The sequence below is a fragment of the Aphelocoma coerulescens genome, chromosome 4 (genome assembly GCF_041296385.1).
Source record: "Aphelocoma coerulescens isolate FSJ_1873_10779 chromosome 4, UR_Acoe_1.0, whole genome shotgun sequence".
In the NCBI taxonomy this organism is placed as follows: domain Eukaryota; kingdom Metazoa; phylum Chordata; class Aves; order Passeriformes; family Corvidae; genus Aphelocoma; species Aphelocoma coerulescens.
Genome location: NC_091017.1, coordinates 14,134,620 through 14,153,500, shown reverse-complemented (window position 1 = coordinate 14,153,500; position 18,881 = coordinate 14,134,620). Strand labels below are relative to the sequence as shown.

General features: G+C 38.8%; 1 protein-coding gene and 1 pseudogene across 13 annotated transcripts in view; one reads left to right on the top strand and one right to left on the bottom strand.

The window, feature by feature from the left end:
- The window catches only part of INPP4B (inositol polyphosphate-4-phosphatase type II B), a 390,079-nt gene that overhangs the window by 19,315 nt on the left and 351,883 nt on the right, over positions 1–18,881 (top strand). For 4 of the 13 annotated variants that reach the window (XM_069012739.1, XM_069012731.1, XM_069012742.1 and 1 more), the window contains exons 1-2: positions 15,089–15,136; positions 16,410–16,472. The exons of 8 other annotated variants lie outside the window; for them this stretch is intronic. The gene's annotated coding sequence lies outside the window, so the exon portion shown is untranslated. Of the gene's footprint in view, positions 1–15,088; positions 15,137–16,409; positions 16,473–18,881 lie in introns of those variants that run through there. One more of the 13 variants, XM_069012732.1, reaches the window with a different exon arrangement.
- LOC138108956 (heat shock protein 105 kDa pseudogene) lies at positions 2,390–4,686 on the bottom strand (annotated as a pseudogene).

Below are 18,881 nucleotides of genomic sequence, written 5' to 3'. Positions count from 1 at the left end.
GAAAGAAATCTTGAGCTATCTGTATCTTCTTGATAAGTTTCATAAGTTAGGAAGTATGGATTTATATATTAGTAAATAAAATTTGCATTATTTCTGTTCTTTTATCTTTCCTAGAAAATCTTTGGTTTGGTGTCCCTCTGAGAGCACTGAATTAATCTTTTCCTACCTATTATTTTGGGACTAGCTTTTCTTTTTCTTCTCCTCTTCAATAGCAGAACTTGATGCCTCAATATTTCCTGTCCTCTGAGGGTATACTGTTCTCTTATCCTCTGGAGGCTGCTGTAGAAATTGCTGTAATATATAAAAAACCTGCTTATGTGATTAGTAAGTTTAAAGGTTTTACCGATTTCCTTATTAGTTTCCATTTAAGGATGCACATCCAGACTCCCTATTTTCTCTATTTGGCCCAAGGGCCTTTTGTAGCTGAATAGGCTGTTCAGTGTTTTTTAAAATTTATAAAAGTCATAATAAGCAAGTTGTGCATTGTTACAAGTTGGTTCCTACTGTGTCTGAAAAAATACAGATGCAATCAGGCATACTGAGAGTTACCTGCTGTGTAATCCCAAGCTAAACCCAGAATGATTTTCTCAGTCATTTACCGAATGTTACCCGGAAGTCCTATCAGTGAGTTGGTCTCTTTATTCCAGATGGATTAGTTTAGGTATCACATGTGTTTGTATATCCCACTTATCTTTTATATGATCAATTCTACTTCAGGTTTTCAGTAAGCAGTTTTCACTTTAATCCTATCAGTTGATGCACACAGCTTCTTTACAGGCTAGCATTTAGCTTTCTTGTACCTGCATTGTCTAGGTGGAGCTTCCATCTTTTTATCATTTTTAGGAAATACAGGTTTGTCTTCAAAGTAATCTCAAAGCTGCAACTGGGTTAAAAAAAGGTACTTGAATATTAAAGAAAAGGAATAAATAATAAAGAAAAGATAGTCAAAGGCAGACCGGAAGTTTGCTGACCTGTGTATTATAAATATAGTCAGTATGTGGGGTATCAAGCTGGATTGAAAATGGTAAGAAGCAAGGTTGATAGTAAGGAGTTGTGTGTGTGTGTTCAAGTGGACATGGTAAGTCTAACTGAGCTCTGTCATTTGCTAAAAAATAATCTGGAAACCAATTCTAAATTACTAGTAGGATTATTACTTTGGCTTTAAAAAAAGTCTAGTGTGCATCAAACCTGCTCTTCTTGTTTTACTAGACATGTCTGAGTATGTATTATAGGCAAGTTACCCAGACTTTGTCAGGGTGAAGTGGCTTACACTGTGCCTGAAATTAAATAGCTGCTAGAAAAGGGAGGTTGAGTAGACAAGAAATGAGCATAGGTCAATGCTTGCAGGAGGGCCAGACTTCCTTGAAGGAGTCGGTCCACGGCCATCAAAATGCACTGGGAGAATTAGCGTTGTGCGCTTTCAGCAGATGTGGTAGAAGCTGTGTTCCCTCTTGTGTTTGTAGCAGTTACTGCATGTCTGTACTGCTCACGAGAGAAATGGTGACAGTTGCATTTCAAGTATGAGGATGTCTGGCCTTTCTGGATTTTTTTCTGTAGAATTGGTGAAGTTGTGTTCTGTGAATAGATGGATAGCTCTTAGATGCCATGATATAGATGGAAATAATCAACACTGGCATTTTTAGGACTTCAAAAGATCACAGAAACACAGAATAAACTAGGTTGGAAAAGATCTTTGAGATCATCAAGTCCAACCTAAAAAAAAATTTTTTACCAGTAAAATGAACCTTATTTCAACGCTCATTAAAAAGCTTCAAAATAACACAAACAGAATTAGCATTTCCTTCATTTTATGTACCCCACATGAAAAATGTATTGTTAAACATGAGATGAAACGTAAGCATTTCTGCATGCTACTAACACATTTCACCATCTCATTGCCTGATAAGTACTTTGGACTGCAACAATCAAAAACCTTATGACAGAAGGATTTCTTCTGGAAAGCCCTTATGAAGGGGAAAGATACTGGCTTTTTCTGACATATCCAATTAGATGTCCCGACAAAAGAAAACTACCTTGGCCTCTACAAATGCCTATGAGTGTTTCAACTACAACCTTTTGAAGGAGCAGTACATTTCAAAGCAAGGGCTTCTTTTCATCTTTAGTGATGCAAATGGTTAAATACTGCACAGAAGCTTACTATGAACTCACAATTCCTCAGGAATCTGAAAGTTGCCAAGGCAATTTTCCTTTTAGGATAGTCATGCCCAACACTGTTACTATTCTTCCTCCCACAACATAACATATCCCAGACAAGTCTTAAGAAAAAAATATAAATAGTTTCCAAAACAATGCATTCCCACCCCATCACATATGACAGCCAAAACATCTTCTGTCATGGGATGAAACAATTTGCTTCAAGTGCAGTGGCTTAGTCTGGGTCCATGTTAATGGTGTTTTGATCACTTGGATGACATTCACCATTTTGCTGAGGCATTTCAGAATTTTTGTTGTTTTCTCCCATGTCTTCAGTTTTACAGTCACTCTGTTCACTTAATGGGTTTTCCTCCTTAGGAGAGTCAACTTCTGGTTTTGGTTGTGTCACAACGGGCTCACAGACATCGTTTAACTCCTGTAGCTTTGCCTTAATTTCACTTGAATGCACAGCTGGATCCTGATCTAAGCTCTTCTTAGCCTGTGCAGTGACAGCATTATTCATCCACTCTAGCTCTTCACTACCACACTTCTCTGCTTTCATCATTTCCATCTCATCGATATAGATGTATTTCTCATCTTGATTCCTGAATTGGAGTACCTAAGTTCTTTAAATCTTCTAATTTTCCTACATACACCTGCTTTACTTCATCCTCACCCTCTTCATACAGCCAGGCTCCTGTCTCTGCTAGGAGGGCAGGGAATCCCTGCAGATCCTTTTCACAGACAAACTTTTTGTGTGGTCCAGACACCTGGTCCCTGAACTCATATACATATTCCTCCACTGCATTCTTTGCATCATTTCTTTTTTTCTCCAGTTTATCTTACATAAGCATCTTTCCCTCTCTTTCAATATACATACTGAAATCTTTTCCTAACTGCTAAACCGAGTTAACTTCAAAGGGTAGTTTCCCATTTTTCACTTTTATCTTGGGTTTTTTAGCTTCTGGGGGCTGATCATTTCTATCACTTAAGTTTTCAATAGGCCTCTGGTCCTGAGATTCCACTTCAGTCTCAACACTGACATCTTCACGCTCTTCACTTTTAACTGGCTCTCCCACAGATGCAGTGGACACACTGAAAATGCCATGAGTATTAACAGGGACTTTGACTTTAGACTTCTCTCCATCTTTCTGGGCTGCCACATTCTGGATAACATACATACCAATTTTTGACTCAGGATATGGGACTCCATTAGGATCAGAATAAAAAGCTTCTGTCTCAAATGGACCTTTCCTATAGAATGTAAGTACCTTAGAGAAAGGTGCCGCATGATTTCTGCTGAAGACCTCATGGACTCCTTCAATGTCCTCTGCTTTTGTGTTCCACAGCAGAGATGTTGGAAAAGGTGTAGCATCTGTCACAGAGAATTCTCTCTCTTTAAAAGCTGGAGAAAGAATGGCACACTGCAGAGCACAGCCCCTAGCTATGGCTTCATCTGCATTCAGTGTTGTACAGACATCCTTGCCAAAGAATCTAGAAATCCTCTCTTTGACAGCAGGGTTGCTCCTCCCACAATCTCTACAGCATTTACATCTCCCACTTTCAGTTGTGTTTGTTCCATTAATGAAAGCAGAGTCATCTCTATCCTTTGCAGCACATCAGCACACAATTCTTCAAATTGTGACCTGTTCATTTTTCCAGATACACCAGTATCATTCATGAAACACTCAATATCAATGTCTGTGCCATTTGAACTCATAAATTTCTTCAGTTTCTCACATTCCTGATACAGATGAAGAAGAGCCCAACCTTGGTTTTTGGATCTAGTTTGTACTTTAATTTTATTTCTGCACAAAAGTAATCTACCAGTTTTCCATCAAAGTTTCTCCCACTGAGGAAAGGGTCAAATGTGGTGCCAAGTACCTTCAGTTTACTCTTGTTGAATGCACAGGCTGGTACTTGAAATGCAGAATGTCCCATATCAACAAACACAGCTATCTGTGGCTTCTCTTCAGGAGATGGAAGGTCTTCCATAATTCAGAGCTACTGCTGTCATGTCGTTCATTAATCTAAGACAATTTAGGCCAACAATCTGAGCTGCATCTAGAAGGGACCTCCTTTCAGCATCTGTGAAAAATGATGGAACAGAAATAAGTCTGTTACTAGCTTTTTCAGGTTACTCTCTGCAGTCTCCTTTGATTTAGTCAATAGCATAGCTGAAATCTGTTCCATACTGAAGATGTGCTCCTCATCCTTGTACATGATCTTTACTCCAACTCCACCACTCTTCATGGGAACCAAATCATAGCTCAACTTTTCTTTTTCCTTCTGAACAGAAGGATCATTAAATGCACGGCCATGGAATCCCTTGAAGTTAGATACAGTGTTGTGGGCATGAGTAATTTGCTGGTTTTTAGGCATTACACCAATAGCTCTGTTTTTGGATCCAAATGAAACCACAGATGGTGTGCACTGGTTGCTGAACTTGTTGGTGATGGTCTTGATGCCGCTGGCCCACGCCACAGTGATGTAGCAGCTCTAAAAGTCCAGATCAAAGCCCACCATGGCCATGGTGCACTTGTAACTTTGGGGTTAGGGTCTTAGGATACTGTGATACGGTCTGAACTGAGAGAACAGGCTCAGTATTTCCAACAGCCCAGCTCAAAGCTTTTTAAGAACGGTATCTGCATATATTAAGCTTTCTGATGAAAAAATGGGGCTTAATCTGGTGTAATGCTAGAGTAGTTGTTCCATAAACTTTGGATTCAGTACAAAAATACATTTGGTTTTGAATTCATGTAGTGTTTTGACAATGTTCCTGTTTGCATCTTCTCTATAGAGAAAGCCAAGTGCTGATAAAACCAAACTTGTACTTTTATGGTTGTGTGCAACTGCTGCTTTACTTTTCCTCCCCACATTTTTTAACATCATATAGTAGTAGAAAGAAGCAAAGTATACCAGCTACTCCTCCATCTCTTTTCCACGATGAATAGAAGAAGGAGCTCACTGGAAAAGAGAAAGATGCTGTTTTTCTTTAAAAGTCACTTTTAATGTTATTACAAGCTATGTTACTGAGATTGAGGGAGCATGTAGAATGAATAAAAAGATTTGTACTTACTTCAAGTATGTGCGAACAACATTTGTGCTTAACAGTGAAAACATGAAGACCAAACACCTTCAGAAAATACGTGCTAAAAAGATTTGTTGTTCTTATCCTGGAAGGAAGTACATGATTTCATAATTATGCCAAATAGAATTAGTGTTCCATCATAACCTTCTGAACTTTAAGTCTAGCCTGTTGTAAATAATTTAATCACAAAGGAATTTTAAGTGTTACCTGGACTATTTAGAAACCTGTCTTGAGCATCCAGAACAAAGTTGCTATTTAACTTTTTCTGTTCTATGCCATGAGAAACTGCAACTTTTTGTCTTTGTTGCTTCTATTCTGCATGTGGTTTTTTTTCATTTCACATTCTCTTTTAGAAAGCAGAGCTTGTTTTTCTATCAGTATCTTCTAGTGACAGGGATAGTGCTATCAATTGTTTCTTATTCTAAATTACTTCTGACTTCATTTTACAATTGAAGAGGATGGAAATACTGATTTGTGGCTGCTGCTTTCACACTTTGTCGTGATTTTCTTTATTGTTGCTTAAGAAAAGTGACAAGCCACCATTTGAGATTCAGAGCTTTCTTACTATGGTAGTACCCTGAAGTTCTGTCAGCTAAGACTGCATTGCTTTGCTGTGAGGATAGAACAAGTGTCACATCTCCTTGTGTGGCTTTGAATGTTTACTGCCTTAAGTTTCTAGTTGGATACTTGGATTTTTGACATCTAGAGGAGTATGACTACTGACATTTTTAAAAAGAGAGAATATTCAGAAATTACCCCTGTATTTTTCTGTAAGTCCCCCACCCCTGTTACTAATGGTTAGAAAATGAGTCCCTAGAAGCTCCAGGTGACCCATGGTGGTGAAGGTCATACACCATTTTACTTTGGGAGTGGGGGAAGGTGAAAGAAATGTTAAGTTGCAATGAACCTCTTTTCCAAGCCTGCTAAATTATTTCATTTATTTTATTGCTTTGTCATGGAGAGACCAAAAGCTTACAGCTGGAGGTCACATAAGATTTTGGCATAGTGGTGGAATGTAGAGATGAGCATATGCAAAATTCTAAGTTTACAGATGTGCTAGATGAAATGGTAAATCCCCTGGTAAATCAATATAACCTAGCTATTCAATATCCCAGTGGAAGCTTGAGGCTCTGAAAAACAAGGTTGAAGAGAAATCTGGCTACTGGAGAGTAATTGCAGGTGTATGCTTGTGACTCTGAAGACAGCAGAGATTTTGAAGGTTTCTTTTGGAAGAGTGCAGTGGGGTTGAAGGAGTTGCATGGCTCTGTGCAGACTTACCTGGCACTGAACGGAGCTCTCACAGGCCTTGGAACACAGATGTAGCAGGAAAACAGAGATGTATCACTCGAGACCTTTTCCTACAGAGAGGATTTGAAAATTTTGACCATTTAAAATGCATTTACTGGAAGAGGAGTCTTTGAAAAGACTGTAACCTCCAGAGAAATGGCTTGCTGGCATTGAGAATTTATTCTGTTGCTGAAGAAGAACTTGAAATTGAGAAATGTGATAGATTTGCATAATGCCTATTTTTTTTCTTTAAAGTATACATGAAAAGAGGTAGAAAACCAAGGATAGCATAGCAGATGAAGTGATGTAAGTGTACAGAACAATAGACAATTATTAGAATAAAAGTTAAGTGCAATAAATATCTCTGAGAATAGTAGTCAGATATGTAACTACCAGTTATGACTACACCAGCTTTCAGTGCAGTTAAGGTTATATTAGCTGAAGTGCAAGCAAAGCTGAAACACTTTTTTGCAAATACCAAGAGCTTGGGGGGTATAAAATGGAATAATTTGAATTGTAAAATATTAGACTGGATATCACAGCCGTAAGGTAATAGCATACCAGTCATAGCAGAATATGAATATTGAAGGATACAACTGAAACATAGAAGTTATTGAGTGGCACTATACTACATGATATTATAATGTTATCAGAGTGTTGCTTTAATAACTTAGAGGAAATGCTAGTGAAACAGAAGCCACACTGATTGATATCAGTTCAGTGAAAGGTGCTAAGACTCCTGGAGGGTTGGTGGATTTCTGCGGTGCTGAATCTGGAAACAGGTAATTGTAATGGAGTAAAGATAAAAATTACTGGGCACATCACGAGAGAAACCATCTTTGTGAATATCAGCTTGAGAGCAAGTGCTGCTGATAATGGTAGGTAGGGCCAAGATAGCATGGTTTAAAGGTATAACAGTTTTTAAAATTTGAAAATAAATGATGGGACCAAAACCAGGTTTTGAGTAATGTAGTTTCAAGTCAGACTTGTATATCTTGAGGATTTATATGGGTTTGGTCTTATACATTTTCCTGAGAGATGGGTTCAGGGAAGGATTATGAGGACTGGAAAGCATTACCTACAGGGGATGAATTAAGAAATAAAAACAAACTCGAAACTCTGCTTCCTTTAACACTTCCAGTGAGGGAAAAAAAGGGAACATACATGTAAGATAAAGGTCAGTGTTGGCATAATAATGTAGATAATTTAGATATTAAGGCATTTACTTTGTAAATTACAGACGGTTCTTGTAATTTAACCAGTCTGCTTCTGTAGCAACGTTCCTTTGGGGATATAGAGACAAAGCTATCTAGCTACTTTTAGGCTTGAGCTAAATACTATGTTGTGGCAAGTATTAGGTTTTGATGTTGCATGTTGTTGTAGGTCTGATGACTCAGAGGGCTCTTTCTGTTTGGTGTTTTTTAATGAGGTTGGACTAATCCTGTGTGTCCAGCATGTGATTTCTGGGTTTAATTTGGTGTTTGGTTCAAGTCAGTTTGTCTTTTTCTTTGTTGAGATAGTCCAGGCTTTACAAGGAGTAACTTTTTGTTACTAGTTTCTTATGAGAATTAAATCCAATTAAGTTGAAATGTCACTGCAACGCACAAAAAAAATTGCTCTAAGCCTTTCATTTCCACGTCAAGAGAAAGTACTGAATGCAAAGTTTAAAGGACTTCATGCCTTTAAAACAGACAATGCTGTAGCTGACTGGTTTCTGACCCTTTGTAATTTTTTTGTGCTTGAAAGGTAATCACAGGAACAGTCTTTCATTCTCACACATTTCAAAAGCAGTAGCACAGAAAAACAAGGTGACAACATTTCCCCTCTTTCACCTGCTACTTTTAGACTTCACACTCTTCCATCCACTTGGACAAAGAGTCTGACATGACTGGTCTTGACACTTGTGCTAATGGCAAGGGAGTTGTCTATGCATCTCCCAACACAGTGATTCTTAAATGAATGCTACTCTCTTGCTAGAACAAAATAAAGGTTGAATCTTCTTATTTTGGTAGAGCAGGAGAAATCAGATGATGCATCCATAGACTAATTAAATATAGCAAAGTTGGATTTGAGGAAGAAAATAAACAATAAGCAGCTAAATAAAGAAGTTGTGTGGGTCTGCTGGGAGGTAGGGAAATAGTGTTTTAAAACAAAAGAGAAATGTTGGGCAGAAGTTAAAACTTCAGCCATATTTACTGTGAATGATCAAGGAAAGTGCCGGTTTAGTGGCATTTCAAACAAAATGTAGAATGTCAGTCTTTCTTTGATTTATTTATTTTAAAATTTTATTTGTTTTAAAGTCTTTTATTTTAAAGAATTATTTTAAAATTTTATTTTAAAAATGCTGGGAAAGGAAGGAGACAGGTAAGTTTGAGAAACTGCACAGTGCCAAGTTTCTCTGGTTGCATCTTCCAACTGACATATTCCTAATTGCCTAACTGCCTAAAGGAAATAAAGAAATTAGTTTTTGAGTAATTTATGAATTTTTTTTGTCTCTCTTGTAAGGTGTTAATATGCCACAGTGAGCTGAGGAGGGGGTGGGTAACCACAACAACCTACGCTGGATAAAATGAGTGGAATGCTTTTATAACATACTGTTTGTGGGCACGTGTGTGTGCTTGCAGTCTGAAAATTTAAAGAAGTTTTCAGAAGAATGCAAGAGCTACTTGCCTGGAGAATTTAAAAGTTTCTTAAACTTTTTTGTCTGAACTGCTGCACAAGTTGTTTTTCTGCCTTGAAGTAAGATGGGTAAAGTTGTTTAGGCTAACACCTGAAAATTCAAGAACAGGAGGGGGAAAAGTCCTGAAGCCTCCTGAAGCCAATGATGTTCTATTTGGGATAAGAGTTTTAAGGCTGTTACACACCAGTTGCAGAAACTGTGCCCCTCTACCAGCTGCAGAAGAGCTGCTGGTCCCCAGAGCCAGCCACCTTAGCTGGGCTTGTTTAGAGAGCTATAAGAAGCTATTCATGAGTCTTAAAAACTGACTCACTTCTGACCCGGACCCTGAGGTTTTAGTGTGCTGCCTTTTTACCTCTTTTTTCCCTTCTAGGCCTACCAGCAGCTCCCAGAGAGGGCTCTTTCTGCAATCCCTCTCGTGTGTTCTCTGCTTTGTGTTTCCACCAATTCTAATGACTTTCCAGGCCATACTCAGTTGTTATTTGTTATAGATATGTCTGTCCCTCACCTTAAATGTGTTGCTATATTTGGTTCTTTCCTTTTTGTCCCCAAACTTTCCTTCTTTTTGTGGCATCCTATTCCAATTAACTCTCTGGTGGCTCTTTCCATGAAGTCTGCAGTCTTGAAGCAGACTTTGAAAAGTATGTCCTGGAACTGTATTTCTTTAGAAAATGCTTTCTTAAGAAACACTTTCATTTCATAAGTTAGATAATATTCCTGATTATTCAATACAAAAGAAAGCACTCATTTTGAAAGGTTTAGATCTTAAGAGATTCACATCTTTTAATGTATGCAAATGTAGTTAAGATCAAAATAACTGCACGTCTTCAGCGGTGCAATGACATTGTAATGGAATGATGCAGTGAGGAGGAGGAGATAGATCATGATGGTATTATTCAAATTTATTTTTGTGCTGAATTAATTGTACTATTATATAGTCGCTCTGTCTGTATGGGTATAGTCTTCTTCAATATCTGGCTCTATGTCATTAGTAGCATTGATAATTGCTCCAGTAATGACTGGGATGGAGTTTAGTCCAGCCACTATTTTATTTGGAGGGCATCTTCCTCAGACTGTGCTTACTGTGTGAAGCTGTGAGATCTTACTACTCCATTTTTGCCTACTGCAAACACGTCAGAGACTTAGTGATACCCAGACTGGTGAGGGAAGCTTGCTCTGAGCTCTGGCCAGGCTGAAGGTGCTCTGCTGTGCGGCTGTGATGGGATGACAGGAAAGCAAAGAACACAAGTGTGACCAAGGAACAGCCTGTTTGTTACCAAGACTGTAGAGCTTTGCAAGCTGAAATTCCGAGGGATATTCTTCTTTTCAGCCTTCTTAGAGTCAGATCTTTTGGTGCCTTGGATTTGTTGGTCCTCTTCTAAGCTCTGTTTCTCTCCTTTGGGCTGGTTTTCCCATTAATTCTTGCCCAGAGGGTCTTTTAGAAGCTGAGAATCCTTCAAAGCATGTAGGTCTGATTAAAATGTAGGTGATAATCCCTCAGCTAGATGTTTAGCAGCTTTTCCAGGCTGGGCAATCGGATGCAATTTTACTACGGATGAAAAAGAGGCTGTTGCCAACCATTCACATCCTGCGGCAAGCTCAGTTTCTGTGTCAAGGGACTTGGCTTGTACTACTGTGCACCTTCAGTTTTCATCACGGGAACATTCAGCCCTGGACTGTCTCTAGTAAAAATCATAGTTATGTTTCATGTTTAATATAAAGCCATTCATTTAATTCAGATATACCTGTTTTGTAATAATTGCATCATACCACTGCAGTCATGGCCTTTTTACCCAAATAAGTCTGTACCTAAGGAGCATGAATATCTTATGAAACCAGCTCTTGAATTTTGTATATGGTGTATAATTGTGGTAGCCTTATATTTATTAAGTTATTGTTGTGAGTTTTTTTCTTTGCACAGGGGTTTAATCTGCAAAATATGTATTTTTAGTGGGTTTTATGTAGCTGGGCTATTTATCAGTTCCAACTTCTTAGACTAAGGTTCTTAAAAAATATTTATAGAATCATTTGCCCATGACCCTTTTAGTTGAAGAGAGTAGGGTGCAATACAGAGCAGATAACTGTATACAGAAATCCAGTTAAATATTTGGCTCTATTGCCTAATTAGTAACTTGCTTAATAAGATATAACTTCTTTTTCAGGATTATTTGTATTTCCTCATTGTTTCCAGCTAGTGAAAAGCTGCATATTGGTGAAAACAGGTAGTGTAGTGGTTGATATACATGAATAGGAAATTTAGGTTTACTTGGGCAGTGTTACACTTCTCAAATTGCCTATCTGCATGGAAAGGTGTTAGTAGGTTTTGACTCCCAACACATGGTGTCTGTGTTGCTTACAGGTTGTAATAGCAAGGAATTCTGCAGCCACAAAACCGGCAGACACATAGTTCATTCTGGAATGAGCCATGGACGAGAGATTCAGTATGTGCATATATGCAGTTTCAGCTGTCCTAATCTTAATTGAAACAGGTATTTGGGGAGAGTTTTATCATCTTTTGGATTGTCCTTTGGCCTGGGATTCAAGCTGTGGTTCAAAAGTATCACCTCTTAGTTTGTTCTAAACTGTTTTTAACTTGGGATCAATTTAGAGATGTAGCAGCGGCTTGGTTTAAAAAAAAATTGTGAAGTTTGTAACTCTGCTTGATACGTCTTATTTATCCTTTAAAATACATAAACTCTATTGTTACCTGCTAATTGAGGATCTATTGTTTAATTTAGGGCAAATGGCCAATGAATAGCTTGTTACTGCTGTCGCATAAAGCAGAAACATTCTTAGTTGTCTTCGTGTTCCATGAGCTCTGTTGCTATTTTCCCTGTATCTATTTTGCATCTGTTCCTGAATATTCCCTTCCCCAGATGAAATAATAATTTCTGTGTAACTGAGACTTCGGTTGCACATAGAAATTGAATCATTATTATTGAGACACAGTTAGAATTATTTATTGTTCTTTCTTAACATAACAGTACCAAGTCACCATTTCCCAGATTTATTTGTTTAACAAATATGTTCTTAACAGTGATAGTCTTTTTAATTAGAAATGTAGGCAACCAGATATTTGTGAACTTTCAGGAGAAGTATATTTACGTTGGGAAAGTACATCATATAATGATTCTCTCCCCCCCCCCCCGCCCCCCCCCCTCCCCCCCGGTATTTTAGTTGAGTTTTAATTATTCATATTAAATACTATCATCAAATATGAACTCCCTTACTTTCCCATGCTTTCTTGCTGTCAGTTTAGAGTTAAATGCGGAAAACCCAGTAATCTCCTTCCCATGGAAGGTGGAGGAGCAGGAGAGCTCATGGTGTCATGGTTGAACTCCAGGCAGCCACCAAGCCCCAGGCACCCACTCTCTCCTTCCCCCACCTCTCCCAGTGGGATCAGGGAGAGAATCAGAAGGGTAAAAGCCTAAAAACTTGTGGATTGAGATGAAGACAGTCTAGCAGGCAAAGCAAAAGCCACACACACAAGCAAAGCGAAACAAGAAATGAATTCCCTGCTTCCCATGGGCAGGCAGGTGTTCAGGCATCTCCAGGAGAGCAGGATCCCATTACATGTAACTTGGGAAGACAAACAGCATCACTCCCAATGTGCCCCCTTTCATCCTTCTTTCCCTTTACTTTAAATGTGATGTCACATGGTCTGGAATATCCCTTTGGTCAGTTGGGGTCACCTGTCCTGGCCGTGTCTCCTCCTACCCTCCCAGGCAACCCCAACTTCATCACCAGTGTGGCAGCACGAAAAGCAGAAAAGGCCTTGGCTCTGTGTAAGCCCTGCTCAGCAATAACAAAAACATCTCTGTATCATCAACCCTGTGTTCAGCACAAATCCAACACACAGCCCCATAGCAGCCCCAGGAAGGATATTAACTCTACCCCAGCACATGTGGTCTCCCCCTAAATATAGAATACTAAAATCAATGCCTCTGCTGGCTCTTCACAGGTGAGTTAGTTTCTGTGATAGTTCTGGAGATAAAGCACTTCTGCTATTTTCATGACGGTTGTATGGAGAAAGGTCAATCAAAGCAGAATTAGTGCTATTAAAGAGAGCAGGAGGAGTTTCTCCTCCCTGTTATTACCAGGAGAAAAATGATGGTGAATTCCAGAACTGCCTGGAACTTGCAAAAGAGATTTTGTTCCAAGTACTTGATCTCTTTTATCTCAAAAGATGTTACATTGTATTTTATTTTGTGGGTGACTTGATTCAGTCACCATTTAGCTACAATGTTTTGGAGCGCAAATGAACCCCAAATCTCTTGAATATGCTGTTAAAATATTTTTAGTACTTATAGTTTAGATATTCCTCAGATATCATAAGTTTAGGGGAGGGGAGAAGTAGAGAGAAACTGTTTTCTCAGCAATGTGGTATTTCTTTTATATATATGTATATATATATATGTAGGTGTTAAGACTGATGAAACTTTTTAGTTCTAGGATATGATGCAAACCAAAATGGTTAAGGATTCAAAGGTGTTGGGAACTGCAAACTTTAGATAAAATCCTTTATCTTAGAGAGTACAAGCTGCAGTCTTAATATGGTAATTTGTCTCTTGTAGTAGAAATGACCACTGAAACTGATGCTACAGCATTTTTGTATTTTAAGTTTGCGTCTATCTTTTGTGTGTTTATAGATATTGGAAGAGAGAGGAAATAAATCTTCTAGATGCAAAAGTTCCAGTTATTGCCACTCAGATACTGTATCTTGCAGAATGGAGCAATATAGTGCAATATTTTTTGAAACTGGTTACTGTGTCCTACCTTTGCTCATTTCTTTATGGGATCAGTGTTCCCAGCAAGCCACCTCCTCCAGGCTGGCTTTACTACTGACTTGTGTATAGGAGCTCCTGGTGAATTGAGCTATGCAGTGCTCATTTACTTGGGATTTTTGTTTTGTTTTGTTGAAATGGCAGGTTACAGGTTTGGGTATTTTCATTCCTGGAGACTAGAGAAAGGAATCTGCTGTGTAAATAAATTTGTAAGTAAGTAGTGACCGAAATGCTAATATTTAGTTGGGGTCTACCTGCTCTGAACCCATGGGGTCACAATAGTGGCTGGACTTGTCTTCACAATTGTTTGCATGTAACTGATGTCTTGGAATGTTAGTTGGTGCAGTCGCTTTTGAATAGGGTTTTGAAAGACTGACTTAACCTTCAGTATTTGTTTTCAAGTGTTATGGAAGGTAACTTCTGTAACCCAGTTTCTTGCTGGCCCAAGAGAAAGTTATAGCCAGTGCTGCAGCATGGCTGTGGCTGAGCAGACACGACAGAAGGAGTAATTTACACAGTGTTGCTTGAAAGTACAGTTGGAAATTTGAGTAAATATAATGGATTAGTTTGGATTTTTCAGGAATCTTCTTGAGCAAGGACTATGTTTAAGGCCCTTCATATGGGAGTTGTTGTCCTAAGGCTGCAGTTACACCAGCATCCTAAGCTGACACGTCTGTGGTTCTCTGCAGAAGGATTGCCTGTGGGGGCACAGTTTTGTCCTCCGTGTTGGGCTGGCACTGGCATTTCTGCAGCTGGGTAGATCAGGGAACAAACAGCTTGGTTAGGTTTTCATCGAGGTCAGTTCCCTGAGCTGACTGCATGGCTCCATCACAGCTGCTGCTGCTGTGAGGAAGGGGGGCTCCCTTTCCCAGGAGCCTGTACCTGTGTCGGGTCAGCGGCTGCTCCGGTGCAGCCCGAGGGAAGTTGCACTTCGAACACTTGGTGTCACGGTGAGGTGGCTGTGCTGAGCAAAGCAGTAGATTCTTGCTCAATCTCTGCCTAGCGTGGTGCACAAAAACCCCATGGGACAACTCCCACAACAGATAAGTGACTTCCTTCTCACAGGGCACATTTTCAGCTGGATCAGTGTCAGTAGCTGGAAGTACATTGTTCAGTGGGTGTGTCAGGTGATACCTGTTGGCGGTAAGTGCTTATTAGTATTATCCCTTTTAGAGGAAACAAAAGGCAAGACTTTTTTCCCCCTCCCCCAGAAAGATCATGTCTGAATGCGATCTGGGAATGAATGCTGGGAAACTACATGAATCATTTAGGAATTTGCTTGACTGGGGAATCTGTCAGCAGAAGGGAAGATGGAGCTGTTCTGCATGGTTGCTATTTTTTTCAGCTGAAGGGAATACCTTCAAGCCAAGCCAGCATTTAATTTTTCATTATCTGTCTCCAAATAGAATAGCTCACCTCTTACAGCCTTTTTTTTCAGGAGATACTTCTCTTTTAAGGCCTTGTTTGGTTTAAGACTTTTAAAAAGGGACTTGCAAACAGCCGTGATAGCGGATGAGGGTGCTGGTTAGTTTATGTGGTGCACAATTATGCCACTGCAAGGTCATGCATCCCTTGGAAGAAGAAGTCTGGAGCTGGTTAGGGATTCCCGTACCAGCTGGAGCTCCTATGTTATTTTTAAGGGCATAGTGAGGTAAGGGTGACTGAACCGAAAACTTACAGAGGACAAAGTTGTTACAATATGGTGTATGTGATTCAGCATAAAATACAACTGAAATAACCATGTGAAAATGGATAATTATTTAATGTTTCTGTTACCTTTCTTCTATGCAAAAAAAAAAATTCATTGTTTTCAATGCTCAGTAAAGGGTGTCCTAGGAAATGGCATGACATTAACTTGCTGAATACTGCAGGCATGTCATTTTTTGACTCTAATTGCTTTTGAAAGGCACAATGGCTGATAAATTGTAGGAAGAAACATTTGAACTAGTTAAGGATGATAATCTGTTCACATAGATTGCTATGGTACTTGCAGCCTACTGAAGTATAAGTGAAAACGACAAACATTATTTGATCAGCCCTAGCTTTGACCTTGCTGGAAGGTAATAAGACGGCCAGGAGACAAAGTAACGGGGTTGAGCAGCTAGAAAGAAACTGAAATTTTCCCTGGGTATAATCAGTTAGCTTGACTGCATGCAGCCAGCTGATAAGCATCTTTAACTTCATATAGAAAGGCATGAATAACTTTGTATCGCCAAGAGATACCTTCTGTAGATAGCCTAGTACTTAGTGATACTTGGTATATAGGTCTTGCCTGTCTTCAAGGAGGAAAAAAGAAAAGCCCAAATCTAAAGAGAAGATTCTTTTGTAAGATAAATTTTTCTACTGTTTTCCACTGTTTTCTCCCTTTATATTAAGGTTGCCTTTGCAGATGTCTGAAATCTTCTTTGTATTGCAGTCCCTGAATTTATGTCAACCAGGAGTTTTCTTCCCTGCTGATCAGCTGTTAATGATTTTCAAGGTAAAAACTTAAATATAGATTTAAGTATAGATTTTTGAAATTTTTACTTAGATATGTCCACATTTCTGCCTATTTGAAACTCCTGCCATGTATTAATTCTTTTTGCTGACTCTGCCTTTTACTCTCATTTCCTAAGTCCAAGGCAGAAAATCTAGTGTTTTGTTTCAATGTGAAGGGATCAGGGATAGAATGGAGAGTTTTAATGGGGGAGCACAGCATGTTATTTATATTTCATGACCTAATAAAGAGACAGTATGAGGAATTAACAATATCTCTTTGCTTAAAATGAGTATAATTTTTGAAGACAAAATTATGGACTAATTTTGCAGCTTTCCTTTTGAAGGCCGTTTCCTGTGCTGTGTGTTGCAAAGATTAAAGAAGTTCTTAATGCAAAATGATGTGAACTAAAAATATTGTACCTTTTCAAAGGAAGAGAATGGGAGTTTAGAATGTATTTGGCAGGATCTCTGAGGACTTGAAGATGTGAGTTCTGGTGTTTTTCCTTTTGACATAGCTAAACTAGTGAAATTGGGCAGTCAATTTTATTGACTTTGTTTCATAGGTTTAGGAGATTGCAGTATTAAAAGGCTTGTATTTTAACTCTTTACCAAAATATCTAGAATTATATGCAGTACTAATGAAAGCTGTAAGGTATTATGCACTGATTTGATGTTGATCTGGGCTTGTGATCTGTAAGAAAACTTGGAACCTAAGAGACTGCTGAAAGTGTTGTTTCAGGGTAGTGCATGCAGCCATGAAGGTGCTTACTCCCTTTTGTGCTTGCAGTAGTGACCCCCTGCACTTCCTGCTTTGGACAGGTACAGCATGGTGGTCGTCCAAAACTAATAAAAAATGCTTTGGTAGCTGTTCTGCAGGGTGAAAGGGTGCAAATTTTTCAGTGGGTAGCTGTTATTCATGACAGCCTTTAAGTACTGAAGTCAATTTTGTGCAGGTTTTATATGATAAAACTTCCTTGTAATTTAAAAATGTACTCAAATGTGCTACTGGGTTTCTTGACTTCTAATATTTTTGTAGAGGGTAAGAGGTGGGTTCGCATCTCTTCAAGTGATCTAAAATGTTATTTTCTCTCATTGTACTAATCAGATGTGCAACTATAAGGCTGGTGCTTACAGTAACTACATGTTGCAGCTCTTTTTCTGTGTCACATGAATCAAATAGTTCTGATTTTTCCCTGTCCATAGAAAGTGATCATGAAAACTCTAACTTCAAATGCAGGGAGACAGGGGACATCCAGCAGAGAAATTGATAAATTTTGTGGTCTATGAGCTGTCAAAATGGTCATCTGCTTTAAAATTATTGTTTCTAATGACACAGACTCCTCCACCTCTTTCTCTCCTGGCCACTCACAATGTAATTGACTGGTCCAGTTTGTTTATAAATTATGTTTTTGTGATTGTGTGAGGAAGACTGTTGAGAGGGACTTTAGACTCAGCATGCCTCTGTCTCTAGCCATGAGCATTAAATAATGCCTGTCTCTTGAACCACTGGTGTTAAATAACTGAAGATAATATCTTTTCTATCTGAGTTCATGCTAGGAAAGAAATTATCTAGGACAAACATTTAAAGGTGATATATGACTAAGTAGTTTCCCTAACTGACAGTTTCAGTCTGAAATGGAGGCAGAAGGGAAGTGGATTATTAAGCTAGAAAGTCTTTCTGCTACTTCAAGGAGACCCAGTTCTGCAGCTGAAGATAGATATTTCCTTTGGGGTTGTTTACTTTTAATTTTATTGTTGTGATCCCTGGTTGTGATCACTGTCTGTGATAGCCTTTGGATGGTCATTGAGTTTCTAAGTTAAACCCAAGTTTGAATCCCACAGTCTCTTACACCTTTTAGGTCTGAATAATATTCAGACATTGTCAGATTAGTTTAGCTTCTCTGGCAAACTTCCAGGGAACAGGCACCTCGATTATTATTGCTGTGGAACTGCTGGCCCTGCTGCTTTGCATTTCCAGGTACTGGCTGATACGTACCAAAGTGTGCGGTCTCAAGGGTTCTGCTGCTGTGTACTGCTCTTACTGTTCCCCATGATTTACATGTTATGACTCCTATGCAGAACAAGTGGTGCACAGATGTGATAAAAGGACTTTCTAGGCTGTTACCACTTCACTGATAGATGAGTGCAAGATATGTACTATCTCCCCTGGAGGGCAAAATAACAAAATCAATATGCACATCTCCTCCTGGAACTTCTTTATTCCTTTTAATAGCCTTTCCAGAAGCCCTGTGTATTCTGTTTACCTGGCATTGTTTTTTCCTTTGCTGGAAAATGAATGCTTTCTTAATAGCACTTTACAACTTGTCTCATCTCCTGACATTCTGTGTTTTGCAGTTCTATATGGAGTATAGATTTCTGTGCATTACAGTAATTACTGCATTTAAGCATA